This window comes from Dicentrarchus labrax, unplaced genomic scaffold, assembly GCF_905237075.1.
Source record: "Dicentrarchus labrax unplaced genomic scaffold, dlabrax2021, whole genome shotgun sequence".
Lineage (NCBI taxonomy): Eukaryota > Metazoa > Chordata > Actinopteri > Moronidae > Dicentrarchus > Dicentrarchus labrax.
Genome location: NW_026136707.1, coordinates 4,993,300 through 5,007,526, shown reverse-complemented (window position 1 = coordinate 5,007,526; position 14,227 = coordinate 4,993,300). Strand labels below are relative to the sequence as shown.

General features: G+C 39.9%; 1 protein-coding gene across 3 annotated transcripts in view; it reads left to right on the top strand.

Moving 5' to 3' along the window:
• Positions 1-1,296: 1,296 nt before the first annotated feature.
• pear1 (platelet endothelial aggregation receptor 1) overlaps positions 1,297-14,227 on the top strand; it is a 49,246-nt gene continuing 36,315 nt past the window's right edge. The window contains exons 1-2 of one of the 3 annotated variants that reach the window (XM_051407082.1): positions 1,297-1,513; positions 8,434-8,523. The gene's annotated coding sequence lies outside the window, so the exon portion shown is untranslated. Of the gene's footprint in view, positions 1,514-3,833; positions 3,977-8,433; positions 8,524-14,227 lie in introns of all 3 variants that reach the window. The other 2 variants (XM_051407083.1, XM_051407080.1) reach the window with 2 other exon arrangements.

Here is a 14,227-nt window from a genome sequence, read left to right as displayed (position 1 = left end):
TGCTGGCTGCAAAGAGTGACTGACAGTTATCTCAGAGGAGGTTTTTACTCAGCTGTCAATAAAGAGTGTGTGTGAGCGAGTAAGAGAGTGTGAGAGACAGACAGGTGTTTTAATAGTTTTTTTTTTTTATGCTTTGGGATAGAGAAAAAGGTGCATCCCCATCCAGGTCCATAAAGATATGTCTTTTTGAATTTTGTGTAGAAGATCTAGACTGGCCTGCACGGACCCCCGACCTCAACCCCATCCAACACCTTTGGAATAGACTGGGACACTGACTGCGAGCCAGGACCAGTTTTGGACCTCACTGATGCTCTGAAAGGCTGAGTGGGATCAAATCACTGCAGCCAGGTTCCAAAATCTGGTGGAAAAAGTGATGAGTGATATAGCAGCAGCAGATTAATGCTGATAGTTTGGGAATGAAATGTATGAAATGTTCAACACAAATCAATTTAAAGCTCAGGTGTCCACTTTCCTCTCCGTACAAAAGCAGAAAAGTAACAATATGTAATGGTTAACAGTTACTGGCTAGACATCAGTGAAATTTGGTGAATATTAATGATACCAGATTATCTTGTTCACCTTTTTTTAAGCCTTTTGCCATCCTCTGGTTAGAATTTGCTCCATTTCAACACCTTGAAGTCCATTCAAGTAATAGTTCGACACTGCGGAAAATAAGCTTATTTGCAATTTCTTGCTGAGAATTGAGAGGATCAAAACCACTCTCATCTGTCCATTTGGCAACAGCGGAGACTCTCGGTAGTCACTACTCCCGGCCAAGAAATAGTCCGGCAAATAATGCTTCAGAGGGGCTGGAAGGCAGATTTTTATTTATTTATTTGCCCTCGGACAGAGCCAGGCTAGCTGTTTCCACTTGTTTTCAGTTTTTGTGCTAAGCTATGCTAACCAGCTGCTGCCTGTAGCTTCATAGTTACTATACAGCATACATAAGTGGTATCAACACTTTCCTTCAGCAATAATGCAAATATGCATAATTCCCCAAAAAGTCAAACTATTTGTTTAAATATGTTGATGTTGTGGCTATGCATCATCTCCATAGACATTAAATAAGCATTATTTTTCCACCTGCAGGAGTCAGACCCAAAGTTCCTCTGTTTCCCATCAGGTATTATCCCACTGGAGCATTTAACACACACACACACACACACACTTATACATCAAGGTCTGTCTGCTGAAGACAAAAACACCACTCTCAATATCCCCCTTGACCTTCCTAAATCTCCTCTTTGCCTCATCCCCCCCCTTTCTGCACCAGTCTCATTACGGTCACAGTTTTTCCAGTTTCTTTGGCTCCACTTCAGGACCCTCCCTCGCGGATGCGACTGGTCTCCTTCTCTCGCTTTACACTCTTCTCAATGTTTATACCGCTTGAAGATTTGTGTGTGAGACCTTGAAACAAACGCTTTTTTTCCTTCCCCTTCTCAGTCTCGTCCTTGGAAAAGTGTAAGTGAGATATTAGAGCGACAAGATAATCCAGGAGTTCTTGGCCGGCAAGGTGAGTGAAATGCTGTCAGTGATTATAAATGAAAACCAAACGGGATTGTCACGGAGAATTGTCGGTGTATTTGAAAAGCCAAAGACAAGTATGATGGTTCATGTTACTGGTTAATAGACGTGACACATAACTTTACATATTAAAATGATGTAGCGTTGTCGCGTATGGTGCTGTATGGGAATGTGCTGTTATGGAAAATAGCGCAACATGTCTACTACAGTCCCCAAAAGATGTTAGAGCATTGCGAAAAAGTCCTGTAATTTCCCTTTAGTGCAACTGTAGCAATCTGCTGTGAGTTTACAGTTACTTTTATGAATGTTGTTTGCTTTGAACTTAATTTGAAATGCGGAGACTACAGATCTTTTAGGGCTATAAGTCATTTTAAAAGATGGTACCTTGCACTTGCTGGATAGTTGTGAACAAGTAAAAGTAAGAAGTACTCGGATCATTTACTCAAGTAAAAGTAGAAATACAACTATGCAGTAATAATAGTCCTGCATTTTAAATTCTTCTTAAAAACATGTGGTGGAAAGTAGCCATGAGTACATTTATGCTTGCAAATGAGTAGTTTTATCTGAACAATGTGTCATATTTTAGAAGACAATCATATGTTTTGTATTTATAATTACTTAACTTAATTTGCAATAGCTGTCAAATAAAAGTTGTGGAGTAGAAGTGTATCTGCTTAAGAAATACTCAAGTAAAGTCAAGTACAAGTACCTCAAAATTTGGTCTAGCACTTAACTAAATATACTCAGTTGTACTTGGTGTGTAGATCACATTTCATTACCATTTTTGGCAGATTTCTCCACACAGTTTAGTTTAGTTGCTATCATTAATGCGCTATGTGAAGGGACCTCCGACTAACACACTATAACAATAAAACCACCTGTCTGTTCATTAAACGACAGCATATAAAGACATAACATTACACTTATCAGTGAGGGAATTAAACCACTTGTTCTAATGAACTCCTGGCATTGTGTCACCACTTCATGCACTTGCTGTACATTTCCTGCCTGACTGACTTTTTCTGGCATCTCTGGCTCTGCTTTGAAAATCTCTCCAGCTTCTATCAAGAGAGAGTGCTTGAGTCGAAAGTTGTGCTCCTCTGGCAGTGTCTCTTCTTTCGATTCATTGTGGAGGAAGTTGCTGGGAGTGGGTCTGCTGTTTCCTCAGTGCTCGCCTCCTCCTCCTGCTCCTCTGCCTCTGTTGTGTTTGGTTTTCATTAAGTGGTTCAGACTTAAAGTTCTGGATCCATCTCTTGGTCTGTGTTCAGGTCACAGTTAAGCCAATGAAACGTGGCAGCGAAGCGGCTGCAGTCCATACAACTGTGTGACATCCTGTGTGCGATGGTGACTAAACTTTCATGTCCTGTCAGTGAAGTTAATCAGGTGAAGCAGAGTGTTTTTTTTTCTGCAGATGCGAGAGGCAGATAGGCTTTCAGGCTTGTTTTGTGCACGTATATGAGGACTATGTTTACAAGACTCTGATATGTAAGTCTCTGCTGATAAAAAGCAATATGATTAAGATGCTTTTAAACTGATGGTTTCCTCATTTTCACTGATTATCTTTTTGAGGCGGTGCAGTTTTTAGGAATGAGTAAAAGATCTGATAGAAGCACCATATTTAAGAAAAAACTACTGCACATAAAAGGAGTGTTCATGGTCGCTTGTTGACAAACTGACTGACACCTTTACGGTCACGATCCCCTGTATATTTAGAGCTATAAAATGATTAACTGCTGTACATCGAGGCGTACTGTTTTGGCAACAAACTCCTCATTTCTTTTCCTCGGTGGGGCTGTAAATTCACCCTGTAAATTCAGCATTTTTGCACTTTTACACTTATTGTCTGTGACTTATGATTGAAGGTTTTTTGATTAAGGAGACTTTGGCACCATTTAAGGCATAAAAAAACAGCTGTGAGGAAGGCAAGATATGATTAACTATCAGAGTAAATCTCAGCCACCTGGTTTGGACCTCACATCTGCTCTGGCAACCAAAAATCGCCAGGAAGTCTCAGACTGAACTTTCCTTTGTTCTTTTCCAAGTATTCCTGAAAGCATTGTGCCATTATTTACATATATTGGTTTCATGAGTTGAATTCTGCATTTGAAAAATAACACAATTGTGCCTCAGTAAAACCATTTTTGTTTTTCTTCTGTGTCCTCATATGAGATCCTCATTAGTGGAAAATAGCATCTCCCCCTTGAAAATGTGTCTGCCCTCCTCCGGACTGTTTCAGCTATCAGGGGTATAATGGTGACCCATTTTTTTTTGTCTGGTCGAGCAAAACAAACCCGTCTCTTGTCTGACAGCTGGAGATCTGGCTGACATACCATCTGTTGTCCAGGAGAGGACTCAAGCTCAGGCCAGCTATTGGATATGTTTTGATTGGAGATGACACAGGCCAGAGACACAAAGAGACGAGGTTGACATAGAAAAAAAAGAGAGAACTGAGGTAAGATGCATTAGTGTTAATTTGATCCCCCAGTGCCTGGACATTTTGAGAATTTATTGTAACACCATAGAGGGTACCCAGAGTGTCTGCATGTTGTCTTTTGAAGGCCACAATTTTTCTTGACAAGTTTAAACCCAGTGGCCACACACCAATCCTGTGTTATTTAAGTGAGGTCTTTGTGTTATCCTTTGAAGCATGGACTGAGGCCTGGCTATGTGGATTGCTCGGCCCAGACTGAAATATCCCAATACATCTATACATCGATTTAATGGCTTGCCATTGCCTGACTTTTCATGTAGCGGCATAGGTCCAGTGAAATATCTCAACATCTACAAGATGATTTGGCACAAAATTTGGTACATTCATGGTTCCCAGAGAATGAATCTTCATGACTTTTGTGAATCCCTGTCTTTTCCTCCTGATACACCATTTGTTTGACATTTGAGGTTTTGAGTGAAATGTCTTAACTTTAGAATGACTTGAGTGTTTGCTGCTGCTGTTTGAAATTTCCCAACTTTATGACCATGGCAATCACAGATACTACAGTGATGGAAATGATACAGGAGCTGATTTTACTGTATCTGAGTCCCATGATATAATCTACGTACATTCACCCGGAGTGAACAAACAGATCAATGAAGCGCAATGGTCTTGGAGCAACATCAGCTTTAATGCTAATGCTATATTAACAATTTTATATTGCCAAGTTTTTCCTCTTTCTCCTCCATTTTAAGCTACAACCCACTCTATTTAGCTGAATAATTAGGTTTAGGTAGGTGGATAGCAGCAGCATGTAGTGTTTGGTGTAAGTGTTTAGTTGGAGGTAGCTGGGAGCTGCAGAGGTGGCTGTTTGCTTTCTTTTAGTTTAGTGACATTTGGTGCTAAATAGTTATTGCTGTAGGGTTTCTGCATTTCCATGTAATTTACTTGTGTGTGGTAATGGGTGGCACATTGGAAAATTGACTTTTATTTACGTGTAAAATGTTGCATAAGGTCACTGGAAATCCTGTTTATTCATCCCACACTTTTCATACATCAGTGACATACAGTACATTTTCCTTATGTAAGTAAAGTAGATATAAAAAATGAGCTTTTTCTACTCCCCGAGCTTCTATTTGTGATGCTAAAATAGTTATAAAAAAAGACAAAGAGCACAGGGAATTTAAAAGAAGGTGACACGGGTTGAATATTCCTACCACAGGCTTATATAAGCCCTTCAACCCCATGTGCTCTGCAGCCGTGCAAGTAATTTGGAGCAGATTCGACTGCAGTCCTCCAGCTCGGGGGTTTTGGGTCGCTCGCTCTGCTCTGGCTGTGGAACATGTACAGTTTCATTGGGCTCTGGCTCAAATAACCAATCATAAAAAGCAGAGGTCGGGGGGTTTGGGGCTGGAACAGAAGGAGGAGCCAGCAGCGGCTTGATGGAGTGACCACAGACTACTTGTACTGTGGTGAGGGTCTTTCCTGAAGTTGCTTATGTTGGTGGTTGGTGGGTGGTGTTTGGGGCGGTGGGTGGAGCAGCAGTGGAGACATTGTTCATTAAGATTTCAGGGGCTTTCACTGGTGTCTATGTCTTGCTGTGGTGTCTATGCAGGAGGACTGGAACCAAGTGAAACCTGAGACGTAGAATTAGAGGAAATACAGCACCAAATTCAAGGCCCAGAGGGCTTCTCGCTTTTTATTTCCATTTCTGCAATGAAAATGGGGTTATGTTTATGTTTTTGTTTGTTTTTTAATGCCTGCCAAAGTGAAATTGGTCGTGCAGATGGAGCGTAAAATGTTTATTTTGTCAGTTATGAGATGAAATATCATGAGTTTACCATACAAGATGTAAAATTTGCATGCGAAAAACAAATGGCCTTTGTGTCATGCTTGGCACCACACAGACCTAAACTGCTAGAACTTCAGATGTTTTTCTTGAGCTGATACCCAGATCCACTCCACCAGCTGTGTTAAGCTATGACTCTTGGAGTCGTCCATCTTGCATTTTATTAGAGAACTTATTTTCTTTTTTTTGTATTCCATTTTCCAGGCCACTTCTGAAAGACAAACCTAGGCTCAGGAAAGGCAGGATGACAGATCATCACCATTTGTCAGTGTCCCCATTACTCAAAACAACGCAAGCTCTGTTTGGAAAAAAAGATTCTTTGTAAAACTGGACACAGAAGCCAAAAAGCTTTTTTGGAAAAAAAAAAAGTGGGAGTAGTAAAGTCAGTATAGGTCTGATGGTGTCGTTGAAGGACTTTTCCTTTAACGTGCCTGATTTTATTCCCAACTCACTTCTGTTTACATGTCAGAGGAAGAGACTGTTGAGATGCAGACCTGGATCTACATGCAAGATGTTTCCTATCGGCTTCCTTTTGTTTGTCCCAGTTTTCATTCCCCTGGTGCTCTGCAAAGATGAGTGAAGACAGAGAGAGCAAGGACCTGCGGGGCTGTGTGGACAGGGTTTTGGTTCTATTGAAAACTGTTCTTCTTTTGCCCTGTAGAAGAAAACTGAAAGAAACCAAAGAGATGAAATTATTAGTTGGAGACAGATGATAATGAACTAGGGAGTTGTAGTCAATTAAAAAGTAATGGGAAAAGCATGTTATCTTCAAAGACGGCGTCAATAAAGTGCTGACAAGATACTCTGTGGTAACTTTTGCTTTTGCAATGTGTTAACAACAAAATTGCTTTCTTGCTCATTAAGTGGTAAATAGTTGAAATCCGTTTGCAGCAGTTAGTGAAAATCTTAGAGAAGCCTCACTATGATAAAAAAAATATTCCTCTATGACTCGCAGAAGACCTGCTGTGTTTCCCGCTGCTTCTGTTTGCCTCTGGGCATCCAGAAAAAGAAAAGTGTTAACAGTTTCCCCTCTACTTGGTTTCCTTGAGTTGGAACATCATGCTCAAACAAGATGACAGGCCCATGGACCCATTTCACTCCCTACTACCATTGACAGTGTTTGCCCTCCCACAGTGTTGCCCAGGATGTCCTGTGTGGTGACTTGTATCTGGCTCTTGTCTGCTCTTCGACCCAGTCTTCCTGTTGTGTTGGACAGACATGCAGGTGTCATACAGAAAAGCTCCTAGAGGCTAATGTGTTGCACAATACAGACAGCCATGCCAGGGTTTTCAATTAACTAGGGCACTTTCTGCAGGGCCTACTTGCATCTGTCTTTAGCCACGAGGCGGACCAACTTAGTGAATTAATGGCACCACCTGTGGGGTTTGAAACTGTTTCAGTCTTGTGACACTGCTGGGAAAAGCATGGAGAAAGAGACTAAGTTAAGGAACATCTCCGAGGGTTCACCTTCAGGGTAGCACACGTGGCTAAAGTTTTTGAGTGAAGAAAATAAGGCTTTAACTTCCAGATGTTTGCAGAATGAGGCCCATCTGGAGAGAGAGAGAGAGAGAGAGAGAGAGAGAGAGAGAGAGAGAGAGAGAAGGAGCTCTGGGGCTATGTGTAAAAACAAAAAAAAAAGCTCTAAAATGATCACTTTAATAAGTTGCAGGTTTCCACCTCGTCCTCCAGAAAGGCAGCACACCATGTGCCAGAGGTAGGCTTTTAAATCAATGGGGTTTAACTTTTAGGAATTTACTGGCCCAGGCTGGACTTCCTGGAAACAGAGATAAAAAAGGAAAACCAATAGAGATAATAACTGATAACTATTCTGGTGAACTCTACCTGCCTCGGTGGTACTCTGCTGCTGTGGCTGCTTGTGTTCTTGTTTTGCCAAGTATATCCTGGTTATCTAAGTACCTCAGTTACAACAGACGCTTGACCACATGGTATTAATTGAGATGCACATCTGTCTCCCAGTGTGCAGCTCCCATTCTCCTTGCACAATGTTTGTACCACCCCGCAGGCAGCAACACTTGAGTCTTTGGTAAATCTACCAGGTGTCACCTTGTTTTTCTTTGGAGAAGAAATCGTGCTATAGGTTAATCTTGAAAACAAATGGCAGAAAAACATCAACAACAACAGAAAAAAAGAAGGCCACGCCAGCTCAAATGGTTCCCAGCTTGCTGTATCGTGGCAGCTGCGAGGAGAGAAAAAAAAGAGCTGCCATCCAGTCACATTCGAAGTGTTGTCTTAATCAAAACCAGATGCAGCATGGTTAAAGTCTGTTACTGTAAATTGCTCTCTCTTTCATACAGCCACGACTTAAAGACTCATATTAAAGCTGTTGCATGGGAACGTTATCCGCAGTATGAAATATGTCGTTCTTAAACCTTGTTTCTCAGTAAAGGATGATGCTTCCTATGATATTATTCAGACACCGCAGACATTCGGTGCAATCTTGTTTGCAGCCATAGACCCCCCAAGAAGCCCATATTTTACCCAACATACATCAACAAAACACTGAATTGCTACAGTTGTTTTTATACAGTAGGTCTTGTTCAATTCAGAATAAGTTTAGAATTGGGTTTTGCAGACTTTGTTGCTCATTCAGCTTCTTTGCTCATGGTAGGTTTTGCCAAAGCAGATGGGGTTTGATTTCACACCTCTCCAACTGGGTTTGGACAGCAGCTCCCCTACCACAAGGGTCAAGACCACAAGAGTAAGCAATCTGCACAGTCTTCAGCCAAAACAAAGGTTATAATGGAAAGAAAAGAAAGCAGTGTGCCTGCATGTGTGTGTTGAGGTACATGGAACAGACAAGGTCTGTGTGTGAACATCTGTGTTTATGTCGATGTTCGATGCAGAGTTTTGTGATGACTTGGCAGGTTTAGCTGCCTGTAGCGGTTCAGCGTTTCCCTTTCGTGGCTGTAGACTGATCGGCTGTTTCCCCTCGTAAGAAACTACAAGTCAAACGAGTGATTGGAGATCTGAACACCAATGATCAACCAGCTTGTGAGAGACAGACTGTAAAGTTTGGCAAAGCTTTGAAACAGGTTCAGATTCTTTTTGCATATGTCACCCCACTTGAAGTACATCCTGATGTGCACAATGCATTCTGACACCCTACAGCAGCAGTGACGCAATATATAATTATAGTGTGACTACACACTACTGGTATGTTAATATTTGCTGGATTTTAGCTTAGCTTCTTTTCAGCTACAGATTTAAAGGATGAGTCTTATTTTTCTTGTTTTTTATCTGTCAACAAATATGAAAAGACCAAAACCAAAAATGGTAGGCCGGGGAATTTCTTAAGAAACAGCTGTAGTTTTTTATAGTACAGCATTTGTTCAGTATTTATGGCAGCTACAAACTGTGTTTGTTCATCATCATAAAATTATCATGTCAGCCAGTGCAACAATGTGACTAATTGATGTGTTTTTAATAGTTTTTGATCAGCAATAGAGCTCTATGTAAGGGAGGAATAAGCTATATCAGACTTTCACTACACAAACAACATTTGTTAGTAGGATGAGTTCATTGTTGGTTTTGGTCTTTTCATGGGTTTTGTTGAAAATAAGAAAAATACAGAATATCACCAAACTTATCCTGTAAAACCTGCAGGTTTTACATGTAAAACCAGTTGAGTTCCTGATGGTTTTGATATCAATTTAAGACCAAAACCAGAATTACTCAGGTCTATTTGACCTATTTTGACTCAAGAAAACAAATGATAAAAGAAGACTAAGAATAAACCACTGATACAGCTGCAACATGAACATTTTCCATTAGTCAAAAGCATATCAGCTCTATACAATCTCATTGCATACAGAAGTTTCTTCAGGTGGGATGTCATATTGTAGTGCGGTGGCCCCCTATTATAATAGCCAAGACAAAGTCTAGCATCGACCAAGATCAACACATGTCCAAGACATAATAAGTGTTAGAGAAAGGATCAAGACTGCAGAAACGAAGTCTTGCACCCAATTTAATAGTTGCTTGCTTGCTTAATATAATTACTGACTTTTTTCTCCTTACAAAGAGTTATTCTGCTCAGAGACAACACTGACAGCAACAGTTTGTGATTGTTGTAAGAGTTCAGTGGAGAGTGTTTCTGTTTTTTTAAGGTCCTCTGAAGATTTCAAAGGCTCTTGACCTCATGGCCTGCTCTGTATATGTTTTAGGAACTCTCTGTGCTAATAAATATGGATGAAGAAGTGTTGGCCTTTGCATAGTTTTATCATGGAAAGATCAGCTAAAAACGCAGTGACCAAAGTTCCTTATGAATCTGTTTTTAAAGCAGCGTTTCCCACAACTTTCTGACCCTGAAAGAGGAGGACAGAAATAATTTGTCTTTTAAGGCAATATCAAGAAAAAAGAAGAAAGGCTTTGTGATTAAAGAAATTAGCTTTTCATGGTGGGATAATGAGCATGAAGATGATGCACTGATGTGTAAAAAGAATTAGGACCAAAACATCAGAAGGGTCAATGGTGTAATTAAATGTCACTGACATGTTTAATGACCGACAAAAGGCTGAAGAGAATGTCACTGTGCAGCTGCAGAGCTTTATGATCAATGTTTCTAGCTATTTTTCATAAAAAATGATAAAAATGAAGGTATAATTGTACTGCTTGTTTGTTACTGCAACACAATAAGGTTTCTATGTGTTTTTTGACTCTGTGTTTTGAAGGTGAAGATACACCAAAAGACAAATCATTTTATTTATTCCTATGGTAGATTGTGGTCCACAAAGGTTTATTATTAGTTCATTTACAAGTGAGAGTTTTCTCCTTTTCTTGGTCTTACAAGACATTGGATGACGTCCCTTTCGGCTCAAGTATATCTTTGATTGTTCACAGTTTCCAGATTTTTTTATAGGCCAAACAACTGATCGAAGTCTTCATCAAGAAAATAATCTGCAGATTAAGCAGCAGATATTTAAAAAAAAATCCAATACTGTTACTATTGACTCATCTTCAGGAAATAATAAAACATCATCACACTATTTCAGTCAAATTAGAGGCACCGTGGCCTTATCATAAAGTAATACAATGACAATGCAAATTGAAGAGAATAACTTGACTCACAGAAACATTCATAGCTAGGGTCTAGAGAGCTTCCTGATTGGCAGAGGAGAGCAGTTCGACAGTAAAGCACAGGAAGAGATGAGGAGGAAGTGTGTGTCTGAATCAACAACTCGCCTGTGATTCAGTCTGAAACAATGGCACAAAGGACATTCCAACTGATCAATCAAGTGTCGCAGCCATTAGAAATATCCTGCTTGTAGAATCATACTGGCAGAGATATTGTCAAATAGTTAGAACATGAATCAGCGACGTTTGAAATTCTCTTGCTATTATGTTGTCAGTGTGTTTTTCATTAAAGGATAGATGCAGTTAATTACAACTTGGCCCTGATTCTCTAGCAGCGCGGCTCTATAGGGATAGCAGTGTCCACCACTTTGGTCCAGACTGAAATATCTAAGCCTCTATTGGATGAATTGCCATGGAATTTGGTACAAATGGATGAATCTTAATGAGTTTGATGATCTTTACCTTTTCATTTAGTGCCACCAGCAGGCATATTCAGTGAAATATTTCTCTAAAGTTTACACAGACATTTGTGGCTCCCAAATGATGTAGCCATCTGTTTGTTTTTCCTCTAGTGGTTTTCAGTGACATGTCGATCAACTATCAGATAGGTTGCCATTATTCAGTACAGGCACTGATGTCCACCACCATCCGCCATCATCAGATCAAAATTGTAATTTGTCCAGTACCTTGGTTTATGACCAAACACCTGCAAAACTACTGTATTTTGTTGTGTTGTTGTGCTAATTAGTTGCAATAAACTGGAATTATTTTTTTAAGTACTTTTCTTTTAAGGTGCCACAATCTGTCCATCACATGTGCAAGCAATATAATCATAATTTTCTCTATTTTTACATCACTTTGAAACATACACAGTTTTTGTTATCAAGGGTACAAGGAGGAATCTGCTACACTTCATTTGACCTGAAGCTTGCTATGACCAATAAACACGCAGTCAGTTTGCAGAAAATACTAAACTCTTGTCATTACATTTCTGAATCCAGCTCCCTTTTAGGTTTTCATGGTTTGTCTGACCACCAAGTCACAAAGGCGCCCCTGTCAAAAGCCAATTTGCTGATAATCACAGTACAGTTCACACATACTATCCTGCCACTATGTGATAAAGCCACATGTGGAAGCAGATGGTGCATGTGACAATTAATTGTAACATTAAGTTGTCCTTAATAAAACTGGTGATTCTACATGCTTGTGAGTTCTGAAACGTTACTTGTGTTTCTTACGGGCTGCAGCCTTCTAATGTTGTGGACTGAGAGGTTTTTCGCCTGTGTTCTTACTATGAGAGTTTACAATGCAAAGCTATGTTTTCTGGTCACGGTTTGTGGAAAGGCTGTGTTTTTATAAGGACTCTTATGTGTCTCTGCACCAGTATGATCAACAGAGCATTACAGCACATATAATTACAGCACTGTATGGTCATGTCGCTCTGAAACCTCAGCCAAGGCCTCCATTTTGGGCTTTCCACCATTTCACTCCCTAAAGTTTGTATAAAACACTTGTTTAAAGAGACCAGACATGATTTCAATCGAAGGTGTGGAAGTCTGTGTTTTTGTTTATTCTGCTTCATAGAGGTGAACTGGTTTATTTATCATAGTGTCTTAGTGTTTATGTTTGTTTTTGTGGACCCTTCTGCTTTCTCTGACCATTGAAGCCACAGTCATCCTGCTTGTGGTTTTGGTCTGTAGTGTGGAGGACCAGGCAACAGTTTGCACCGTGGGTCTGTGTGCAGAGTGCATGAGCCTCAAATGTGTCAGTGATTCAACAGGGAAAGTGTAGGCCTCCAACTGGCAAAAAGCCCAGCTCAACAAAAAAGCGTAAACCACATCAAATCACACACATCTGCTAGAAGTAAACGTTTTGTGAATGAAGAAAACAAGAATTATTTATTTGTTTGCTCATCAGCGTCCCCAAGGATTGCAGTTACAACCTTTGTTTTTATTTTATTCCCTGTGCAGTTATACTGTTGTATCAAGTTACATATTTGCTCATAGGGATTAATTCAGAACATTGTTTTATATGTAAGAATCTAAAAGTATGATTGGTACAATTCACAATAGCACAAAATAAGTTTGTTATGTTTTATGGGGAGGTTATACAGTGGGCTTGTTGATGAAAACTCTCCATCATTACTGGTTTTTTAAACTCTGGTACTCTGAACTTCGTTTCTAGACTCTACTAGCATTTACAACAGTTATGGAGGGTGGCGCCAAACAGTATAAGGCATCGCAATACATTTTTGTGACAAATGCTTAGAGCAAAACCCAAGCCAACTAACTCACTTTGCTTTTGTAACCTCTTGTCCACACAGCACTTTTAACCCAAATTAGGATGTTCCCCTAAATAAAAATGATCTATTTAGCAATAGTGATTTCACATTGATTTGACATTTCTGGAAGGCACAGATGAATGATGTCTTCCTGCCGATAGTAGCGTCAGACAAGAACATGCTTCTATGTGTTAAAAATCATGTATTTTGTAGTTTGGTTTGGAGGACTTGTTGGGTGAAATATAGGTCTCTCAGTTTCTGAATCAGGCATGTCTGCAATGTCATATCTCAAATAATCAAAAGATTCAGAAGTGCAGAAATGGCTCATCAGAGCTCAATTCAAATTCAAACTACTACTTGTTTTCGTTATTCAAAACACTTCCCATAGCTCACTGATTAGCCCTCTTCCAGCTCAGTTGAAACTTAGTGGATGTTTTCAAACTAAAAAACATTTTGTTTTTAAGCCAAAAAGTATTCCAGTATTTTGCAACAGAAACATGTTTAGTTCAATTTCTATGAGTGTTGTTGCAGTTCCTACTGTTTGCAGATAGGAGTCAACACGAAACCAGCCTGGCCTGGGGTCTATGTTGGACTCCTGTTGATGTCCTCATGTGGTCCAAAACAACAGCGTTGCCACGGTGACCTTATCACTCCAACCACTGTTATCCACAGACTCTGTTCTCCATCACCAGGGGACAGAGGCTGTGACATGAGCTCCAGTACTTTCTGACCCTGACCTCACTCATAAGGAAACTCTCCAACATAAACAGACCCTCTCACACACGCACACACACACACTAAGCTCTAGCTAATCTAACCACTAGCTATTTACCACTACAGGAAAAGGTGTAGTCATTGCACATTGCATCCTCTTGGATTCCATCATCTTAAATGGGTTTCTGCTTTCATGTTCAGGTAGTTGATGTTTTAAGTTGTTTATGTTTTTTTGTTTTAGTTTTATGTATAAGTAAACATTTAACTTATAAATAACTTTAAGGTCCAGTGTGTAACATTTAGCAGGATCTATTGGCAGAAATGTAATATAATT